Source organism: Suncus etruscus, chromosome 1 (assembly GCF_024139225.1).
Source record: "Suncus etruscus isolate mSunEtr1 chromosome 1, mSunEtr1.pri.cur, whole genome shotgun sequence".
Classification (NCBI taxonomy): domain Eukaryota; kingdom Metazoa; phylum Chordata; class Mammalia; order Eulipotyphla; family Soricidae; genus Suncus; species Suncus etruscus.
In genome coordinates this window covers 171,659,491-171,675,842 of record NC_064848.1, presented here as the reverse complement: position 1 = coordinate 171,675,842, position 16,352 = coordinate 171,659,491, and the positions used below count along the sequence as shown (strand labels likewise).

Sequence of the window (16,352 nt, the reverse complement as noted above, 5' to 3'; positions counted from 1 at the left end):
CTCTCATCATCACTCTGGGAGATGGAGAAAAAGTAGGTGAAACACTCCACTAGTACCAAAAGAAGTGTCAAATATCCAGTGAGGGCTCCAGCTATTTCGATAAGCACCACACAGAGCAGACAAAACAAACAAACAAACAAGTAGAAAAAAAAATAAAACAAAAACAGACAAACAAAAATCACGCCATGGTCTTGAATTAAGAAACATGGCATAGCACATAACGAAAGAGAAGAAAGGAAGAGAAAAAAAAAATAAAAAAAATAAGTATAATTGGGGACTACACTTTCAATAATCACACCCAAACAGAGAAATCGACCAAAATAGATTGATAAATCAAAAATAATAATAACAATAATAAATGAAGGTACTATATATATTTATATCAAAAAAATAACCAAGGTTTTGTGCTTTTTGTATTTTTGTTTTTTTCCCTCCTGCACTGGCACAGTAAATATTGGGGTCATTCGAAAAAGAATTCACTTGGCCTAAGAGATATGGGATTTCTCCGTCCTTGGAGCATACTGTCATGGGATCAACTCTAGACATTGCTCAGGATCCTTTACTTTCCCGGTGGTGTTTTTTTTTTTTTTTTTCTTTCTTTTTTTTTTCCTTTGGTGTGTGGAAGACTTCTGCTCTGTGTTTAGAGGTCTCAGTATCTGTACAGATCCTGAGGTGGGACTTATGATGAAGTCAGTCTTTGTGGTTCTAGAGGTTCTGTTACCTCAGTGTCATTTTAACCCATCTTCTGTGGTTGATGATCTTGGTCTTTGCACTGAGCCTAGGGTGGCACCTAGGATAGCGTCTTTCTTTGTGCTCCCAAAAGCCCCATTCCGTTACAATTGTCTCTGCCGGATCTTTGGGGCTGGGGATCATGATTCTTGTGCAGGTCATAGTTCAAACCCTAAACTAGGGCTTATTTATTGGTCCCAAGATGTATACAGTCTGGTCGTGAATCAAGCAGCCAGTCATCTGTAAATCCCGATCTTGGGTTTTTGTCCTACCAAAGGGAGCCAAGACTTCTGGTTTTGTCTTGTCGTTAGTTGGTAAGGTAGGCTAATCTGCTCTAAGGTCAAAATGATCGCATTTTCCCCGTTGTCAGGATATCATGTTAGAGGTGGGCCTTGTTGTTGGTCTCGTCGTATTAAGGCCGTCCTGGATGGAGTTTGTTTCCTGCAGCTGTTGTGGAGAGCTGTGTCGTTTCTATGTCGGAGATCCAGGGTTCAAGGCTGGATGAATGGTATCTAATCACCTGAGGTCTAATTTGATTCCACATGACATATTTTCAAGGCAGGAGATATCCCTATATTTTAAATAACTATGAGTTCCTATCTCTAGTAGATAAGAGCTCTCTTTTATTTTTTTTTTAAATGTAAAATTTCCCCTTTACTTAGTGTGCCTTTGTAGGGGGAAGTGGTGCTACATTATAGTGTCTGTGTATTCGTGGGTGGACTGATGGGATAACAGCCACAGGTCACCTACCAAAAAACGAAGAAAAAAAAAAAGGGGGGGGGATTGAAACTGTATGTGCTCACAAATATATATGAAGGACAAACATTTAAAAAAAAAAAGATAAATAAATAAATTAAAAAAAAAAAAAGAAATAAAATGAGTTAGCGAAATTTTTATGGGACCAAAGTGGTGCAAAAGACTACCTTACATTTGGGGGAGGGCAGGTAAAGAGGTGGTGTATTACAGGTCTTATGCCTATGTTGGAAGTACAGTTTTTCCCATTGTCTTTTGGGTTTTTCTTGTGGTGTGTGGGTTCCCAGGCATCTTCCTAACCCACCCCCTGACCTTCTTCAGATTGGTAAATATTTGCGGCAGGGGGGTCTTGGAAGAGTTCTTGCATTGGGGATACTTTTGGATCTAGGCCCGGTTTCAAGGAGCAGTTCGCGTTAGGGGGAGTTGGTCGGGAGGGCCTCGCAGCATGAGTCCATAGGGGAGTTGGCTGTCTTTTCTTTCAGGAGACGAGGCAGATAAACTTTTTAAGGCACTGAAACTCTTGCTTTAGAATCTTAGAAAAATGAAGCTTGTGTTAGAGCTTCTTCAGTTAGAGCAGATTGTTCTCTGAAATTAAAGTTCTAGAAAAGAACTCCATTTCTTTTTCTTTTTTTTTTTTTTTTTGTTTTTGGGCCACACCTGGCGGTGTCAGGGATTACGTCTGCTCAGAAATAGCTCCTGGCAGGCATGGGGACCATATGGGACACCAGGATTCGAACCAACCACCTTTGGTCCTGAATTGGCTGCTTGCAAGGCAAACACCGCTGTGCTATCTCTTTGGGCCCGAACTCCATTTCTGTATGGACTGGAAAGCTTCACTTCAGACACCCACAACTGCCAGATATTAAGCTGTTAGGGAAGGATTTGAAGGTTGGACTTCCTATCTGTTTGCTAAGAGGAGACAGCAAGCTCCTGATTTTATAGACTAGGAAATAGCCTCAGAGAGGATCATTCTGCCTTAAAAAGGTCAGGGGCCATCAATGATTTTCTGAGTTACTGAGTTAGCTGAAGCCCAGAGAGGTCACTGACCCTCTTGGGGTGACCAGCATGAAACAATACTAAATAAAACAAAAACCAGAGTTGAGATTCAAATTTTCATGTCCTGCTTCCTGCTTTCATTGTCATCATGAATTCACCCCAACACACATCTTGCAGTCCTTCCTCCATCTCCCCGGCTCTGAACCTTCAGATTTTTTTTTCAGTGAGCAGAGTTTAGGGAAATGTTTGCAGAGAATCCACCTTTCTCATTCCTGCATGCTTGAATTAAATCTACACACAGCACAAGCTTCCATTCATAGTTCAGTCTTCCTTCCACTCTCCAACTCAACTCCACCATATTCTAGCAAACATACAAAAAAAAAATCTTTTCTTGCAGCATCTGTATTGATTGTAGTTCTTCATCCTTTGCTAGCATTCCTACCCTAATTCTTGATTGTATAGAGAGAGGGAACAGTGATAAATTAGGTGATATCCTTAGTAGATAGGTTAGCTGAAATTCTGCCAGAACATTCTTGTGGTTTTGACTACACCTGACTGCACAGGGCTTACTCCTGGCTCTGCATTCAGGGATCCCACTCCTGGCAGAACTAGAGGCGCTACAAGCAGTGCCAGGAAACAAATCTGGCTCAGCTACATGCAAAACAAGTGCCTCGATTTTTGTACCATCTCTCCAGCCCTGCCCCAGAACATTCTGATATAACAGCCAGAAGAAGCACCAAGTAATTCTGCTCTGCCCTTGTAGAAAAGCCAGGAAAACTCCCCCAGGGGTCCCCTTCACCTCTCAAGATCTCAGCCACAGCATCTCCCATCACACCACCAGCAGGCAGGCAGCTGAGCTGATTTGGGTTTTCCTTGTGTGTTCATTTAGATAGGTTTATGGTGAAAGGACCTGGAATGAGAACGAGGAAGGTGAAATCAGGTGGGGGAGAAAAATGACAGAGCCATGGAGACCGCTCAAGGGGAAAGAGAAATTTCTTCCTTGTAAATATTTGTAAATAGCAGGAGAAGCTGTAGAATATACCAGGAATGTGAATGCATGTACTACATTCATCTCCAAAAGAGACAGAACAGGATGTTTCAGGGCTGTGTGTGCTTTAATTTCTTTATTAAAATAATACCTACTTGGAACACAAAAGATCAAGGGCTGGTGGCTGGAGGGCCAATCGATCAAAACACACAGTTATGGGGCCAGATCAATAGCATAGCAGGTAGGGCATTTTCCTTGTGCACAGCTGACCTGGATTCAATCCCCCACATTCCATATGGTTTCTCAAGTCAGTCAGAAGTAATTGCTGAGCACAGAACCAAGAGTAACCTCTGAGCATCGCCGAATGTGTCTCCAAAACAAACACATTAAAAAGACATAGTGATGCAGGTAACAAGCCAACAGGTGGAAGATGATGAAATCTGTTCTCAGTGTAACTATGTCTGCACAATCACAAGAAGAGGGTTTTTGACAGAAATAAAAGAACAGGGAGAGGGAGAATAAAAGAATGGGGAGGAACAGTATAGCATGTGTTTACTTTGCATATAGCCAACCAGGTTTTGATCCCTGGTATCCATATGTTTGCTCTAGCACCACCAGGACTACCATATTTTTCATACTATAAGAGGCACTCTCCACTCCCCCCCCCCCACACACACACACAAAGTGTGTCTTATGGAGCTAATGCCGCCTGGATCTGAAGCCTGAGTGCGGGGGAGAAGAGCATCAAAAAACTATGTGTGTCTTATAGTCAGGTGCATTATATAGAGCGAAAAATATGGTAATTCATGAGTGTAAAGTCAGGAGTAAACCCTGAGCACCACTGGGTGTGGTCCAATGTTGTGTATGTAAACATTTTTATGGGATTATTATGTTACTGACCCTACCTGGATCGGTGATTGTGCCCTACCCTAGGGTGTAACCTGGCATTCTGCTCCCACCCTAGGGTGGTACCTGATTCTGCTCCCAGCACTGGGTGGTATCTGATCCCACCATAGGGTGGTACCTGATTCTGGGGCATAAAAGCAAGGGCCTGTGGAAGGTGAGGGGCTTTTTTCCTGGGGCCTAGTCTTAGGCCTTTTGGCTTTGGCCTCTTCACGGAATAAAGAGCTGTTTTCTTCGGAAGCCTGACTGCCTGTTGGCTTTCTTCCCATCACATTCACCTCAGAACCGCCAGCTGAACAGGGTAACAGACGAGTGGTCCGAGCTGGAGGAGAAAGTCCGCATCCTCCATCCCTCCATCAGTCAACCTCATCAGGGGCTGATTTGCAACAGTCCAAGAGCAAAATAAAATAAAATTTAAAAAGAACAGGGAAGTGTAGTTTTTGAAAGGAAAGTGGGTTGAGGAACAGTCCTAGGAAAATGTTCAATCAATTCCCTTTTGGGCTGTCCCTGGGCATACCCCCGCTTATATATTAATTTAAATCAAAGTTTTATGAGTAAGGGTTTGTCCTGTCCTTACCTTAGGCTTTTTGGGCTTTTATTTATTTATTTATTTATTTATTTACTTTTCTTGCCTAAAAAAGACAAAGTATTTTAAGACTGATTAGAGTTTTTAGATTGCAAACTATATAATTGTTATGCCTAGTAAGGATGTGCTAATAGCTTTATATTTTATGTCAGTTTTATTTCTTTTGATTTTTTTAGGGGGTCACACCCAGCAGCACTCTGGGGTTACTCTTGGCTATGCACTTAGAAATCATTCCTGGCTTGGGGGACCATATGGGACTCTGGGGGTGGGGTGGGGATCGAACCACGGTCCATCCTAGGTTTGTGCGTGCAAGGCAATCACCCTACCACTTGCACCACTGTTCTGGCCCACCTTAGGCCTTTTGGAAAAGACAGACAGACAAGCAGAAAGGTAGGTCCAGGCAATAAGCTAAAGTGATCCCAAAGCAGGAAAATGGTCTCTCTCTCTCTCTCTCTCTCTCTCTCTCTCTCTCTCTTTCTCTCTCTCATTCTCTCTTTCTCTCCTCCCTCTCTCTCACTCTCTTTCCTGCTGTAACTTTAGCCAAGTTACCTATAACATTTGGCAAGAAATATAGACAATATAGGAGTCAAATGGTCCAAAATATTTCATAAGCTACCCTGGATACCTACTTCTTTAGAGAAGTCACTTTTCCCATTCATAACATAAGAAAACTGTCCCTGTGCAGAAAACCTTGCTGTTTAATTTTATTTTTTTAATTTTAGGGTATTTTCTGAAGCTATAGAAGTACCATACATTACCAGGGATCAAACCTGGCCTTCTACATACAAAGCATGCACTCATTTCATTGAGCTGTTTCTCTAGCCTCTTAACTTTGAATTCAGCTCTTAGTTTTTTTGGGGGTTGATTCCATTTATGTAGAATCTTTAAAAAGAAGTGGGGGCAGTGAAGATCACCAATAATCTTTCCTAGGGCAATCACCTTACAATTTGACATAGGTAGGGGTTTCCAAGAATGATTAGAGGATCTAGGGGCCACTTATAGATATATTATAACTTATAGATATAAGCCTGTCTGTGTGGGCTGGCCCAGTGCTCAGTTCAGTGATGCAGGATTGCTCCAGTCCAGAAGTGCTTGGGGTTATATTCAGCAGTTCAGGATAAACACCAGACTTCATGCATATTAGGTATATGCTATAGCCCTTTGAGCTATGTTCTGGACCTTGACATGAAAAATAACTATGAAGAAACTAGTCACCTTCCCTACTTTAAGCCATTTCTTTCATCTTTCTACCTTTCCCTCCAATATTGACTAGATGCAAATATACTATTGACAGAGCCAGAAAGGTAGTACAGCAGGTGAAGTGTTTGCCTTGCACATACATAGGATCCCCTGAGCACACATGGGTATGGCCCAACCCCTATACACCAAAATAAAACCCAAATAACAACAACCAAAATATCCCACACTAGAGCCATAGTTCAGTTCTTTATATCCTCAACTCTAGTGTATACAGGAGTTGATGTTACTGCTAAACCTCACAACTGTCATTATATGGCTCCACTTACTCTCCAGTGTAAATAACAGAGGGAATATCTTCCTTCTGGAGGTGAAACTGGGCCAAAGATCAATATTAGAACAGGGCAACTGTCTTTGCCCTGAAGCCTAAAAATGAAAGGATGACAGTTTATTCTTCCCTCGGAGCCTAACCCCTTCTTTGTTTGGGTTTGTAGATACAATGGATTGTGTCTCAGGGACCAGCCCAGGATGGGTTTGATTGTTTATTCTGGTGCCCACTGGTCTGCTGGCCCTCTCTTCTTTCTCCCCATTCTTCCCTTGTAATGACCCCTTCTAATGAGCATGCAGAGAAGCTGGTTGCTTTTTGGGGTGTGGTTTTTGAGGGTCATGCCCAGCAGATGCTACTCTTGGAAGTGCTGGGGGATATATATTCTATTTCAGGAATCCAAATAGGGGCAGTTGCATGCAAAGCAAGCCCCTTAATCCTGTATTATCTCTCTGACTGCCTACAAAATTCCAACTTGTAGAAAGTTATCCATAAAGCTTTCTTGCAATAGCCCCAAAGATAACATTTTTTATATTTATTGTTTGTTTTGTTTGAGGGGGTTTGGGCCAAACCCAGAATCACCCAGGACTTTCTCCTGGCTCTGCACTCAGGGATCATTCCTGGCAGGGTTGGGTGGGGGGACCATATGTTGTGCCTGGGATAGAACTTTGATTATCGGTGTTCAAGGCAAGATCTCTAGCTGCCATCTTATCTCTTTAGGCTCTGTACAAATCTTAAAATTAAAATTATTTTACAAGTCTTTCACAGTTTTATTTCAGTTACAGAGTGACAGTGAATTAGGACAGTTTCTACCACCAGTGTTGACCTCCATTCACCATAGTTCCAGCATGCATCCCCATACCTCCACCCTCAGAGACCCCCTACAATGTTTGTGTAACAGATTCATTTTGTGTATAGCTTGTTATAGTTTGGGTCTCTCTCTCTCTCTCTCTCTCTCTCTCTCTCTCTCTCTCTCTCTCTCTTTAGTTTTTTTGGGCCACACCCAGTGACACTCAGGGGTTACTCCTGGCTATGCACTCTGAAATCTCTCCTGGGTTGGGGGACCATATGGGACGCTGGGGGATTGAACCTTGGTCCGTCCTAGGCTAGCATCAGCAAGCTACCACTCCCAGTCTGGGGTCTCTTGATTCTACTGCCATAAACATTGGTTTGGGTATTTAGGGTATTTTATATTTGGAGTATATATGAGTTAAGTCAGATTTTACTTTTCTTGCCTAAAAAAAGACAAGTATTTTAAGACTGATTAGAGTTTTTAGATTGCAAACTGTTTACTTGTTATGCCTAGTAAAGATGTGTCGATTACATAGCTTTATATTTTATGCCAGCTTTATTGTCAGATCTGGAAGTACTCTTAGTTTTGGTTTTAAGACTGCTAAGTCTTTTTCTGGTTTTGGAGCCCCAACTAGTAACACTCAGGGGTTACTCCTAGCTATGTGCTCAGAAATCACTCCTGGTTTTGGGGGACCATATGGGACACTGAGAATTGAACCCAGGTTGGTCCTGGTCAGCTGCATGCAAGGCAAACATCCTATAGCGGAGCTATTGCTTCAACCCCCAAAACTGCTAAGTTTTATTTTTAGTTGTGAAAGCTTTGCTACTTTGTTTAAATGGGCAATTGAGTATAGTTCCCTGAAACTGTAGAGATGTTAAACCTTTTATACCAGTTAGACAAAATTTCCTAGAAATAAAAAAAAAATTTAAGAAATAAAATTTTGGGGGCTGGAGAGACAGCATGGAAGTAAGGCGTTTGCCTTTCACGCAGAAGGTTGGTGGTTCGAGTCCCAGCATCCCATATGGTCCCCGGTACCAGGGGCGATTTCTGAGTGTAGAGCCAGGAGTAACCCCTGAGCGCTGCCGGGTGTGAACCCAAAAACAAAAAATAAAATAAAGTGGGCCCGGAGAGATAGCACAGCGGCGTTTGCCTTGCAAGCAGCCAATCCTGGACCAAAGGTGGTTGGTTCAAATCCTGGTGTCCCATATGGTCCCCCGTGCCTGCCAGGAGCTATTTCTGAGCAGACAGCCAGGAGTAACCTCTGAGCAATGGGTGAGGCCCAAAAACCAAAAATAAAATAAAATAAAATAAAATGAAGTAAAGTAAAATAAATTTTTGGTTAGTAGAAGGGAAAGAAAATATGGAAGTAAGTTAAGATATCCCATAATAAGTGTTTGAAACCTTTTTTGGGAATATAAATACATTTGAGTCCGACCTATTTTGTATATTGAAGACTACATGGGAAACAAAACACTGTCTCATAGCAATGATCAGTTACTGAGTTAGAGAAATAGTGCATTGTTTACATGCTTGGAGGCCACCTGGATTCCTGGCACCCCATGTGATCCTCCAACCCCTCCTGGAAATAAGCCCTCAGTACCACTGGGTGTGGATCCAAAGTTTTTTTTAAAGAGCAATTTCTGGGGCTGGAGCAATAGCACGGCGATAGGACGTTTGCCTTGCACGCGGCAGATCTAGGACGACCTCTCCCCCGGCATCCCATTAGGTCCCCCGAACCAGGAGCGATTTCTGAGCACATAGCCAGGAGTAACCCCTGAGCATTACAGGGTGTGGCCCCAAAACCAATAAATAAATAAATAAATAAATAAATAGATAAATAAATAAGAAGAGTTATTTTGGGCCCGGAGAGATAGCACAGTGGTGTTTGCCTTGCAAGCAGCCAGCCGATCCAGGACCAAAGGTGGTTGGTTCGAATCCCGGTGTCCCATATGGTCCCCCTTGCCTGCCAGGAGCTATTTCTGAGCAGACAACCAGGAGTAACCCCTGAGCACCGCTGGGTGTGGCCCCCCAAAAAAGAAGAGTTATTTCATAATATATATGTAGATAATAATGTGGTTATTCTAAAATTATATGGAACTTCTGAAGACTAATTGTTCTGGTTAATTCTGGCTATTTTAGGAAATTGTATACCACAAAATTGAACTAACTTCCTTGCTAATTGTATTATAAGACCTTTTTGTTTGTTTGTTTTCGCGCCACACCCATTTGATGCTCAGGGGTTATTCCTTGCTAAGCGCTTAGAATTTGCCTCTGGCTTGGGGGGACCATATAGGACGCCGGGGGATTGAACCGTGGTCCTGGCTTGCGCTTGCAAGGCAGACACCTTACCTCTAGCTCCACCTCGCCGGTCCCAAGACCTTTTATGTGAGCATTTTGTTTTTGTTTTGGGGCCACACCTGTTGATGTTCAGGGGTTACTCCTGGCTATACGCTCAGAAAACGCTCTTGGCTTAGGGGGACCATATGGGACACCGGGAATTAAACCGCAGTCCATCCTAGGCTAGGGCTTGCAAGGCAGACTCCTTACCTCTAGCATCACCGCTTCGGCCATCACGTGAGCATTTTTTGGGATCACACCCAGCTGTGCTCCAGAGTTACTTCTGGCTCTTCACTCTGGGGTCATTCCTGTCAGAGTTTGGGGATTCCAGGGATGGAACCTGGATCAGCAGCTCACAAGGCAAATGCCCTACCAGCTGTGCTATCTCTCCAACCTTATTGTGAGCATTCCTTTTTTTTTTGGGGGGGGGGTCACACCAGGCGGCACTCAGGGGTTACTCCTGGCTCTTCACTCAGAAATCTCTCCTGGTAGGCATGGGGGACCATATGGGATGCTGGGATTCAAACCACCATCTGTCCTGGATCTGCTGCATGCAAGGCAAACACCCTACTGCAGCGCTATCTCTCCGGTCCCATCATTGTGAGCATTCTAAAAAAATTTTCCTTTTGTAGAATTGTCCAAAAGAAATCTTCATGGGAACCAGTACAATGGGGCGGGCGTTTTCCTTGCATATGGTTGACCCAACTTCAATCTCTGACATCCCATATTGGTCCCTGGAGCCCACCAGGAGTGATTCCTGAGTGAAGAACCAGGAGTAAGACCAGAGCACTAAAAAAAAAAAAAAAAAAAAAAAAAAACCAGAGCACTGTTCGATATGACCCAACCCCTAACCCCATAAAAACTGCTTGAACAGTCATAATAAGAGTGGCGTGCTCGCTTCAGCAGCACATATACTAAAATTGGAACGATACAGAGAAGATTAGCATGGCCCCTGCGCAAGAATGACACGCAAATTCGTGAAGCGTTCCATATTTAAAAAAAAAAAAAAAAAGAGTGGCATAGATGGGGACAGGTGTGGTGCAGTGACATTAGTCTGCCCTGACTAAGTGTCTGAGTTTGTGCTCAGGGATCACTCCTGACAGTACTGGGGAACCACATGTGGAGCTGGGGATTGAACCCAGGTCAACTGTGCACAAGGCAAACTCCCTATTAAACTATTGCATCGGCCCCTGCCCTGACTTCCGGTGACCAGAACAAGTGGTGAGTAAGGATCCTCTGGGAGAATAGAATTGTGATTATGTGGATCAAAGCCATGATCCCTTCATGGATTAAAGCCCTAATCACTTGGTGTATTAAATCTATGCTGGTCTCCTGGATAGATTTAATGAAAATCTTTTTTTTTTTTTTTTGGTTTTTGGGCCACACCCAGCGGTGCTCAGGGGTTACTACTGGCTGTTTGCTCAGAAATAGCTCCTGGCAGGCACGGGGGACCATATGGGACGCCGGGATTTGAACCAACCACCTTTGGTCCTGGATCAGCTGCTTGCAAGGCAAACGCCACTGTGCTATCTCTCCGGGCCCTAATAAAAATCTTTTACCCCATTCCATGTCTTTCAAAGATCTACTGCTATTCATATTATTAAAAGTGATGACATGCTGGAATATATATCTCCAAATAATGATAAGAAGAAACAATATTGTACACACCAATTACTTAAAATATTACCCTATTAGTCCCTCTCAGGTCCACCCCCCCCTCTCAGGTCCACCTCCCCACCCCAGTAGGGGAGACCAGACTTAATTTAACTGCAAATGTTACCCCCTCTGCCCCTCCTATGCCTATGCCTCGAAAAAAGAGAGCTCCTTCTGCAGGATCTATATCAAATTCAACAGAGAGCAGAGAGTGTTACTCCTACTCCCCAATACAGGAGAATTCCATTAAAAAATGACATCTAAAAAATAAAAATAAAAAAATGACATCAGGGACCAGAGAGATAACACAGCTGTAGAGCATTTGACTTGCACGGAGACGGATGGTGGTTTGAATCCCGGCATCCCATGTGGTCCCCCGAGCCTGCCAGGGGTTCTTTCTGAGTGCAGAGCCAGTAGGAGTAACCCCTGAGCAATGCCAGGTGTGACCCAAAAAAACAAAACAAAACAACAACAAAAATGACGTCAGAGAGGAGAGGTGTCTTTACTTCTTTTTTTTTATTTTTTTTTGGTTTGTTTGTTTGTTTTTTTGGCCCACATCCGGCAGCGCTCAGAAGTTACTCCTGGCACTGTGCTCAGATTCAGGGGACCATATGGGATGCTGGGAATCAAACTCAGGTCTGTCCTGGGTCAGCTGAGTGCAAGGCAAATGCCCTACCGCCGTTCTATCTCTTCAGCCCCTGAGCGGTATCTTTCCTATAGAAACTTGTGCTTGATCTCAAACCCAACCTAGGGCTGATAATATTCCAAATACTACCAATGGCAGCCTATATAGATCTGCATCTCCCAGAATTTACTCAAATTCCAGCACCTCAGATGATGAGCCAGTTAATATCTCTTCAGACTCAAAGTCTGAAAATTCTCTCCCACTATATAGAATAAGGTCAGAACCCAGAAGATCTAGGTCCTGTGAGTTTCCATCATACCACAGGCTGATAATAAATCCACTTGCCATTTTTAAAAAGGCTTGTACTGCTTATGGAACCACTTCTTCATATTGTAAATAATATTTAACTTGGGGCCAGAGAGATAGCATGGAGGTAGGGCATTTGCCTTGAATGCAGAAAGACGGTGGTTCGAATCCCGACATCCCATATGTTCTCCCAAGCTTGCCAGGAACGATTTCTGAGTGTAGAGCCAGGAGTAACCCCTGAGCTCTGCCGGGTGTGACCCCAAAACAAAACAAGACAAAAAGAATATTTAACTGTCTGGAGTAAAAGTGTGCTTTGGACCACCCCCGCCCCTAGATTTTCAAACAGTGGCTAGCGTATTTCTGAGCTCTTCCTAGTACCTGCAGTGGAGAATGTGGTATAGTGATGAGGTCAAGGCCAACTTAGGTTGATCTGGCAGGAGACAGTTCAGGGTTTGAAACACAAATGACATGCTATTAGAGGAGGGAGAATATGAAAAAAGGAAAGCAAGTTATCCTGCCATTCTAATGCATTCTAATGCATGCCTGAGAGATAGCATTGACCGCACGGGAGAGGATTGATGCAGATGCAGAATTCAAGGACAGCTACACAAAAATCTTCTTATGCTTGATTTATAAGAAAATTAACAGATGCAGTGCAAAGGCAAGTGAGAAGAAAAGAAACCCAGCAACATCTGATAAGGCATCTGGTCTTTGAAAATGCCAACAAAGACTGCCAAACAATTTTGCGCTGAATTGCAGAAAGAGATGTTATAGGTTACCTGAAAGCATGCTGGGATGTAGATGCCATCTCACAACTAGCACGTGTAAATGCCCTTTAGGTCTATCTACACAGTACAGAGGCAGGCTAGAGGACCAGACCATTCATGCAGAGAATATAGAGCCCCACCCAACTGTATTTTCAGGGCCACCACCTGGACCTTGTTCGAAATGTGGCAGGGAAAACCATTGGGCAAGAGATTGTCACTCTACTGGGATTTGGAGAAAATGGAGAAGAGGACAACCCAAAGACCTCACAATCAGGGGTAGATTCTATAATTTTGGAAAATTCAGCCACTTTTGCAGAGATTTCAGGACCCTCTCTGGCCCTGCTGAATTGCTCCTCTTGGAGAGCCATCTCTGTCCTTGCTTGACTGCTTCTGCTGGATGGTCACTGCCAAATTGCTGGAGAAACTGCTTGAGGCAGTGTTAGTATCATAGTAAGTTGCTCAAAGTTAACTCCCAAAGGGTAACTGTAGGCCTGCAGAGGTGGCTTAAAGGGTGTGACCACACACACACATGCACAAGGCCGCATATTCCACTCCCATCCCTATATGCCCTCCTTTCAGAGTCATGATGCATGGTTCTTATGATCCAGCATCTCCCAGAACTCCCCATGCCAGCAGGATTGCTTCAGAGAATGAGCCCCAAAAGCCCTCAGGGCCACATTGCTAGCTGGATATCACCAGGAGTGGGCCCTGGGCTAGAGCATAGCAAGAAAAAGAAAAGTCATGAACTCTGTGTGCATGGGAAAACATCTCTGCTTGCCTAGAGGCATATGGGGAAGCCTTTGGTCTAATGTTCTGCTATTTCTGTCTTAAAATTATTACATTTGGGGGGGGGCTACCTGGCAGAGCTCGGGACTTTGCTGTTCAAGGGGTTTGGGTAGGTCATGACTGGAACTTCCCACTTGTTTCCTGTTCAAACCTGTTTGCAGCCCAGATGGGTGCAGATTCTTGAGCCATGAGATTCTTGAGTCCAATAATCCTGGACTCTTGAGTCGAATCCTGCTGAAGGCTGCATTGGGGGTGGCTGATCCTCAGAGAGGGCAGAGAGGGTAGGGACCTTCAGCACTAAGAGGTGGACAGCGCCCTGCTGGTAGCTGCGCCCCACTGCCCACTCACTGTCAGCATTCCCAGGGAAGCAAAAAGAAGGGACATCCTGGGCTCCTGAGCCTGGGCCTATAGACTCTGAGGCTACTTGTGTGAGACCTGGGGTCAGGGTCTCAGGTGATCAGGATGGGATTTGACATCAGGGATGAAGGAGAGGGAGGAATGGGGGAGTAGATGAATTATCTCAGAAGGTGGGAGCGACACTGGCCATATCCTGTTTGCTAAATGCCTCACATAGTTATGGCACCGCATGATCACCCAAGCATCACAGGTTGCTGGTCTAGAGACCTTCCAAGCACTGCTGAAGTGACCTGGATAATGTCCCCAGACCACAGGTCTGAGTAGTGGCTCTGAAGAGTGCCATAGATAAGTGTGCAAGCACTTAGCTTGCACAGGTGTGTGTTTAGTACTGGCGAATAAGTGATGACACCAACAATCAGGAGAGAAGAAGAAATGGAAAATTAACCAACAGGGGCCAAGATTGAGAGGGTGAAAGTAGAGTACATGGGTTGCAGGCAGGCAGCCTGAACTTGATTATATCAAGACAACATCAGCCAGAGCATTATCAGGAGTGACCCTCAAGCACAAAGCCAGGAGTAGTCTTGGGAGCAGCCAGGCATGACACCAAAGCCAAGATACACATACATGCATACAAAACATGTAGGAATGTAGATTAGTGGTAGAGATCTTGCCACATATGACTGCTCCTTGCCACCACAAAAATTACTAACTGGGAGCTGAAGAGATAGCACAGTGTGTAGAGTTTTGGCCTTGCACATGGCCGACCAGGGTTTGATCCTTGATATCCTATATGGTCCCCCGAGCCTGCAGGAGTAACTCCTGAGTGTCACGGGGTATGCCCCCCCCCTAAGTATTACTTACATAAAACTAAACACCCAAAGGGCTTCATGTCACGTCTGGTCAATGACAGCAAGGACAAACAGCATTTAAAGGGAAAGAGAAGCTGCCTAGACAAAGCTTTTTTGTTTTGTTTTGTTTTGTTTTTGGGTTTTGGGTCACACCCGGCAGTGTTCAGGGGTTATTCCTGGCTCTACACTCAGAAATCGCTCCTGGCAGGCTTGGGGGACCATATAGGATGCCAGGATTCAAACCATCATCCTTCTGCATGAAAGGCAAATGCCCTACCTCCATGCTATCTCTCCAGCTCCTAGACAAAGCTTTTGATAAGATTCTATACTCATGTGTGACTTAAAAAACTTGAAGAGGGCTGAATGCCACATTGTGGAGAGAGGAGAACACTGCTATGGTTGCAGTGTTAAGTTTGAACACATAAAACTTCGTCATTAGGGCCCGGAGAGATAGCATAGCGGCGTTTGCCTTGATCTAGGACCAAAGGTGATTGGTTCAAATCCCGGTGTCCCATATGGTCCCTCGTGCCTGCCAGGAGCTATTTCTGAGCAGACAGCCAGGAGTAACCCCTGAGCACCGCCGGGTGTGGGCCAAAAACCAAAAAAAAAAAAAATTCCGTCATTAATAGTATTTTAAATTCAGTATTTCAATTTAAACTGAAGATCAAAGCTCTCAAGGGGCCAGGTATGTGATTCAATGGGTAGAGTACATGCCTAGTATGTATGAGGCCCTGAGTTTGATATGGATCACATGGCCCACTCTGAGCATTACCTAGAGATCTCTAATAACTGTTGAGAATAGCCCCTATAAAAATGATAAAAATGGAGCCAGGAGCCAGGAGATAGCACAGCAGTAGGGCATTTGCCTTGCAAGCAGCTGATCCAGGACGGATGGTGGTTTGAATCCCAGCATCCCATATGCTCCCCCGAGCTGGCCAGGAGCGATTTCTGAGCACAGAGCCAGGAGTAGCTCCTGAGCACTGCCGAGTGTAACCACCCCCCCCCAAAAAAAAAAAAAAGATTGGGCCAGACAGGCTAGAGATAGTAGTGCTAATAGAGTTGTTTGCCTTGCATGCAGCTGATCTGGGTTCAATCCCCAGCACCCCATATGGTCCTTTGAGCCTGCCAGGAGTGATTTCTGAATGGAGTCAGGAGTAACCCCTGAGCACTGCTGGGTGTGGCCCCAAAACAAAACAAAACAAAAAACAAAAAACAAGGAAAAATGGATGGACTCAAGAGACTGGAGAGCGTGTTCAAGATACTGAAGTACATATTTTGCATGCCGGAGTTCTGGGTTCCACCCCTGTGCACCGAGCCTGGAGTTTTCCCTGAAGCACAATCTGGGGTGGAAAACAAAAGATGGATTTAGCAGAAAACTCCTCTGAGTATGGGGTTTGGTCAGA

At 44.3% G+C, this 16,352-nt stretch overlaps 1 non-coding gene across 1 annotated transcript; it reads left to right on the top strand.

Moving 5' to 3' along the window:
• Positions 1–10,497: 10,497 nt before the first annotated feature.
• LOC125997130 (U6 spliceosomal RNA) lies at positions 10,498–10,604 on the top strand. Its single transcript, XR_007491633.1, has one exon. It is a non-coding gene; the product is annotated as a U6 spliceosomal RNA (small nuclear RNA).
• The last annotated feature ends 5,748 nt before the right edge of the window (positions 10,605–16,352 follow it).